At 32.1% G+C, this 6,000-nt stretch overlaps 1 pseudogene; it reads left to right on the top strand.

The window, feature by feature from the left end:
* Positions 1 to 2,982: 2,982 nt before the first annotated feature.
* On the top strand, positions 2,983 to 3,731 carry LOC114385866 (annotated as a pseudogene).
* The last annotated feature ends 2,269 nt before the right edge of the window (positions 3,732 to 6,000 follow it).

The raw sequence follows: 6,000 nt of genomic DNA, 5'->3' as shown, positions 1-6,000 counted from the left end.
ATAAAACTATATCTTTCACTATCAAAAAATAAAAGAGTTCCCCCAAAGTTTAAAATTAAAACTTATCATACTTCAATGCATCGTAAAGATATATTGTTAGCTATATGTGTTTTGTTTGCTAGTTTAGATACTTTTTTTTTCCTTTCAGAAACTTGTGATTGGTAAAGTTGAATAGAGAGACAAATTGAGCCAGACATAAATCTGAAACAAATTAAGGAAATTCCTATATATTATGATGTCCTTCAAGTAAAGGTACACATATGAGGCTTTAAGTTCAACAAACATACTTTTTCCTACCACCAACTTCACAACTTTTCATCCAATAATATTTTCACAACATTAATTTGGGTTTGTTTGTAAAAATTATAATTAAAGCAAATAAAATCACCGGCATAATATTATTGGAGATAATGGAGTGAGAAATTATGCTTTCAAACCGAAATAATTTACTATACTCACTACTAGAAAAATCACTTTTAAAGTCGGTTATTTTTTTCATTTTACGACGGTTTATAACTGTCATAGAAAGTAAGACTTTCTACAACGGTTGTGGTGAAACCGTCTTAGTAAGCACATATGATGACATCACTTTTAACGACGATTATCAGATAATCGTCTTAGAAAGTTTTGGATACTATAACAGTTTTTGACAGACCGTCTTTGTATGTATCTATATGCAACGCCTTTCTACAACGGTTATTGGATAACCGTCGTAGTTTGATGGACATACTAAGACTGTTATAAATAACCGTCATAGTATTTGTTATTTATTTATTTATTTATTTTTTAATAGAATGTCTTTCTACGACGGTTATCACATAACCGTCGTAGTATTGGCGACTTTTTTTTTTGAAATTTTTTTGGTATAATTTTTTTTTGCTTTATTGTATCTTTAATCATTTTCAACATTAATGGGAACCAAAAGTATTATAATCATGTTGATTTTCAACATAAATAAAATCATTTAACTACAACAACAAATGTGAAAAAATCAATATATATATATATATATATATATATATATATATATATATATATATATATATCCATTACAATACAATTTCTAATAGGAATGCATGTATGTAATAAGTTTTGTTATTAACAATATTAAATTGAAAACATCTTGCCTAAATCTCTTGGTCTCACTTTGTATGTCCATAAAGGTTGGGTTTGTTGTCTATGTTTTCCTTTTGACTCTCCAACATGGCGATGTTCGTTCCTCCGAGGCGGTGGTTGATCCTCAATGTCTTCCAATCTAACCCCAGGATCGGCTGTCAACACTACTTGTACCCATTCCAAATCCCCTAAGAATATAACTTGGGAAATTAGGATTCCAATATTGACAACATCAATAGTATTTGTATCATATCATAAATAAAATAATGAAAGTTCAAACTGAAACAGAGTAGACACAAAGTATTTGTGTACCATGAAGGGCCTTATTATGAACGAATTCCTTGGCCAACCCATCACCCAAGGTAGAGAATCTTAACCAACGTAGTACTTAACTCCCTAACTTATAAATTATTAGACAGTCATGGACCATTTGTTCATAGTTTTGACCAATCTTTAAGTGACATAAACAAAATTTTCAAATTAAAAGAAAAGATTAATAAGACTTAATTTACATCATTAAAGCTGAGCAGTAAGCACCAAAAGACAATAACATTTCCATCATTCGATAGATAACATTCCCTAGTGCAAAGAGTGATAAATCATTACATAGGACATATTAAGTGTTGAAATTAAAAGGCACAAAAGTTTGTAGTCTCAGAAGAATAACAATATTATGAATAAGTATGACAGAACTGAAGAAAGGTTGGCTTTCTTTGTTTGTTTTACTTGAAGGTAAAAATTTATACTTTACTAAAAAAGAATAAGAAAATCTTGATGATAGCAATTACAATAACAAATTCCATCTTTTGGAGGAGGCTAAAAAACAGAGAGAATCTAAGGATTAAGATAACATACACAATATATATATATATATACACACACACACACACACACACATACACACACATTCAAGGAGACACTAGAGAATATTAGAGTACTAAAGAAAATCAACATCAATATAGCAACAATTTAGAGGTGCAGCTTGGCAAGGGCACATGATCTAACAATTCTACCAATATTTTGTCTATGTATGTATCCCGTATCAATCCCCTATGCCATTATATATATTATTATGCATATGCATATGCAAATGTAAGCAAATAAAATTGCATATGGAATATGTTCTAATTGGGATTTGAGCATGGGATTTGGTGGAAGGGATTGTTGAGTCTACAAATAGTTGACCATGTGATAAAAGAACCTTTCTTCGACTTGCAAAGCGACCACGCCCGTTTGGCTGCATTCATGCGGTCTAGTATGTTATTATTTCCTACACTCCTTCCCTTGGTTATTTCTTTTTTCATCCTTTTGTCCTCTCCAAAATTGACCTTTTTGTTGAACAAACTATCAACTAAGCATATGGTAGACTGAACTTTAGCCAATGTAACAACATTGAAAGTAAAGTGTGATAACTAAAAATAAACGTGTTAGCAAATCACCGAGGAGTAGTTGTTTTCTTGCAGTTGTTAGCATTATCAACTTATGGCATAGGACTTGTATATGCACAAGTGACAAAATAGGGAGCAATTTGGACAGCACAAGCAATAAAGTCACAAGCTTCAAGCCATTAGTCAGTAGCTTAGACCTTTACCAGTCAATGATACAGGAAAGGAAAAAGGGCAACAAGCAATTTCCAATTAGACAAGGTAGAAAAACAACACAAACACAAAATTACCCATAAAAAGATAGAAGAGCAACAAAAGGAGAAAAGGTACCTTTTCTTCTCAACAGAAAGCATGTTTGCAGCATGCATAAGTGTCAAATGGTTCACACCTGAATTAGAAATCATAAGAGAAATATTACAACTTTCTGACACTAACACGTTCACAAAATATTGGTACATGTAATTAAGAGTGCCAACAGAGAATGGCTCTCTTGAAAAAGTATTTGTTTCATGAAAAAGAAGATCTTAGCATTTGAAAGGCTTCATGACATTGCAGTTGGGACAGCAAAAGGCATTGCTTACTTGCATGAAGAGTGCCAACAGAGAATAATCCACTATGACATCAAACCAGGAAATATTCTCTTGGATGGAAAATTGAATCCTGAAGTTACTGATTTTGGTTTAGCCAAATTTTGCATTAGGGAAAAATATTCATTTAACCATGACTGGGGGTAGGGGGACTCCTAGTTATGCTGCACCTGAACTTTGGACGCCTAATTTTCTTGTGACTCACAAGTGCGATGTTTATAGTTTTGGAATTCTTTTATTTGAAATCGTAGGCAGGAGAAGAAACCTTGGCGTTCAACTTGTTGAAAGCCAGGAGTGGTTTCCAATGTGTATTTGGAAAAGGTTTGATGTTGGAGAATTTCAGAAGTTGATAATAGCATGTGGGATAAAGGAGAAAAATAGGGAGATTACAGAGAGAATGGTTGGCGTAGCTCTATCCTTTGTTCAGTATAGGTCAAATTCAAGGCCTATAATGAGTGATGAGGTGAAAATGCTGGAAGGTTCAGTGGAAATGTCGAAAACTTTGAACCCATTTCAGCCATTTATGGATGGGAATTTCACTTCTCATCCGGTCCAAGTGCCACTAACCTACACTACAGATACTAATGGTTTTTCTGATGTGGTAACTGACTCTAGTATTGTACATGTTATTCTTATACTATGAGGAATATCAAATTGGATTAGCCTCACGTTAGGGTTTCATGGTTGACCGATGCTACTTGATGGAATATTCTATTTAAATGATCTGTAAAATATTTTCCTTTCTATAACTGCTATTGCAGTAGTCAATGAAAAGTTAAAGAAAAAAATGTTAATGACAAAAAGTTTAGAGACTAAAACTTTAGGAAATATAAGTGAAATTCATAAAAGGTTTAATGACAAAAAAACATATTAAACCCAAAAAAAACATACATTCCTTGAATTAGCTTAGTCAAGTAACTTTACATCAATCCAAACAACAATAATAAAACCATCATATCGAGCGTACCTTAAAGTAAGCACTTTCTGCAGGTTATTTGTCCTAGATTGCTATGTATTGAGCTGCAGGAGATTGAAAAGTAAAAGCCATTCAAAACCGTAGTTTCATACCTTGTTCATGGTACTAAATTAAAACATCAATAGACAGAGGTTTTCGTCACATTACTAATGCATAATGCTTTCAATAGGATATGTTAGTATGGAAAATGAGGATGAAGCAAGAATATATATCAGTTGTTTGTAATTATTCACCTGCAAAAAGGACTTTATGGCTGCAGCTGAAGAAGAGGCAGTGACAATGGATGCTAATGATTAGTGGTTTACATAAGCCTCAGAATCTCCACGATCACCTGAGGCTGCAACAAAAATGTTATGTCAATTAATTAGTAGTTATGAAGAAAAAATAAGCAAATTATAGAGTTGAAGTTGGTCTAACTTGATGACTAGGTTTAGCTCAACTCTTTTATTGAAGGCTCTAAAAGTATCTAGCCAATTGGAATCATCTCCATGGGTTAGATTAGCTTGACAACCTTAACTAGTTCCATGTAAGGCAAGCCCAAAACCTATTGGGCCTATTTCAGCCATTATTTCTTTTATTGTTTTGCATGTAAGGCAACCCCAAAAGCCTATGTTTATGTTAGAACAACTGCCATGATATTTGTCTAAACGTCTCAAAGATAAAGTTCTGAATAATATATGGAATTCAAAAGGTATTACTTTTAAAATATTTAATTGGCATGTCAATCGTTACCTCTAAATGCAGCAATGTATTGGGAAATTAAAACAAGAACCACTGCAAGAAATGCATCATTTAACAACATTAAAGAATCTCACTTACAAATCCATTCCATTGAATGAAATATGTGATCATTAAATCACTAAAAATATATAAGCTACAATACGAATGAGGACCTTTGTTCAAAATAAGATATGAATTCAACATCAAACCAACAACTTTACTTGATGGATCAGTGAATAATATCCAAGAAACAACCTACATAACATAGAAGGCATTTAGAAAAATAGAAAAGTATGTTTAAAAAAAGGTAACCAATTATTAGTCAGCTATTGGTTCAGTGAATCATGTAGATTGTGTCGAGACCAATTTTGAGCTATACATTGTATTTCCTAGTACCTCTGCTACTCAATTAATATATAGACATAATTTTTGCTGGAAAAATAAACGAGTTAGCCAAACAACTATTGTATTAAAATATTTAATAATGCCTGCATTTATAAAAATTAAGAAAAAGAGAAAGGATATTTTAGTCAAATTAATTATTTCACTGATTAAGGTATTTAATTATTTACTTTTTTAAATTTGTGTGAAATTGAAAACCTTAAATGTCAAATATGATATAGAAAGAGTATTTTTCTTTGTCTTCTCTTTTTACCTTTCTGTTCATTATAGAAAAAAATTGTTCATATAGGCTCTAATTCATGTAGGAAAGGAAGACACCTAGGTTCTTCTATTTTTTATTCCCTACACAAGCAAATGCGATACTAGGACTAAATTTTTCGTTATCTAAATGTCAACAATTTTCATTTTCATTTTAATTTTTAGGATCATCTTGTATAATTTTTTGTTTGTTAGACATAGATACAAATAAACAAGTTGTCACTATTCCTCTGTCTAGGTTTTGAGGGCACCACTTCGTGAAAACTAAGACAAGCTTGAATGATATTTCTTTAGGGCCACTCATGGCAATACTTGTTCTATTTTTATTTTTTTGGGCCCCTACTATGTTGTATGGGGATTCAAGGGTAAACATTAATTGCATTAATGATATCTGGAAATCAAAAACCAATTACTATGCTAACTTGTCAATTACACAACCTATACAACAATGTGATTATCTAGACTCAAATTTCCGTTGACTTGATTGTGGGAGACAGACTACAAATTTGGTAGAGTAGCCGAGAAAATAAGTTGTTGTTGCCTATGATGGACAAGC

The sequence above is a fragment of the Glycine soja genome, chromosome 15 (assembly GCF_004193775.1).
Source record: "Glycine soja cultivar W05 chromosome 15, ASM419377v2, whole genome shotgun sequence".
In the NCBI taxonomy this organism is placed as follows: domain Eukaryota; kingdom Viridiplantae; phylum Streptophyta; class Magnoliopsida; order Fabales; family Fabaceae; genus Glycine; species Glycine soja.
This window is presented reverse-complemented; position numbering and strand designations above follow the sequence as displayed.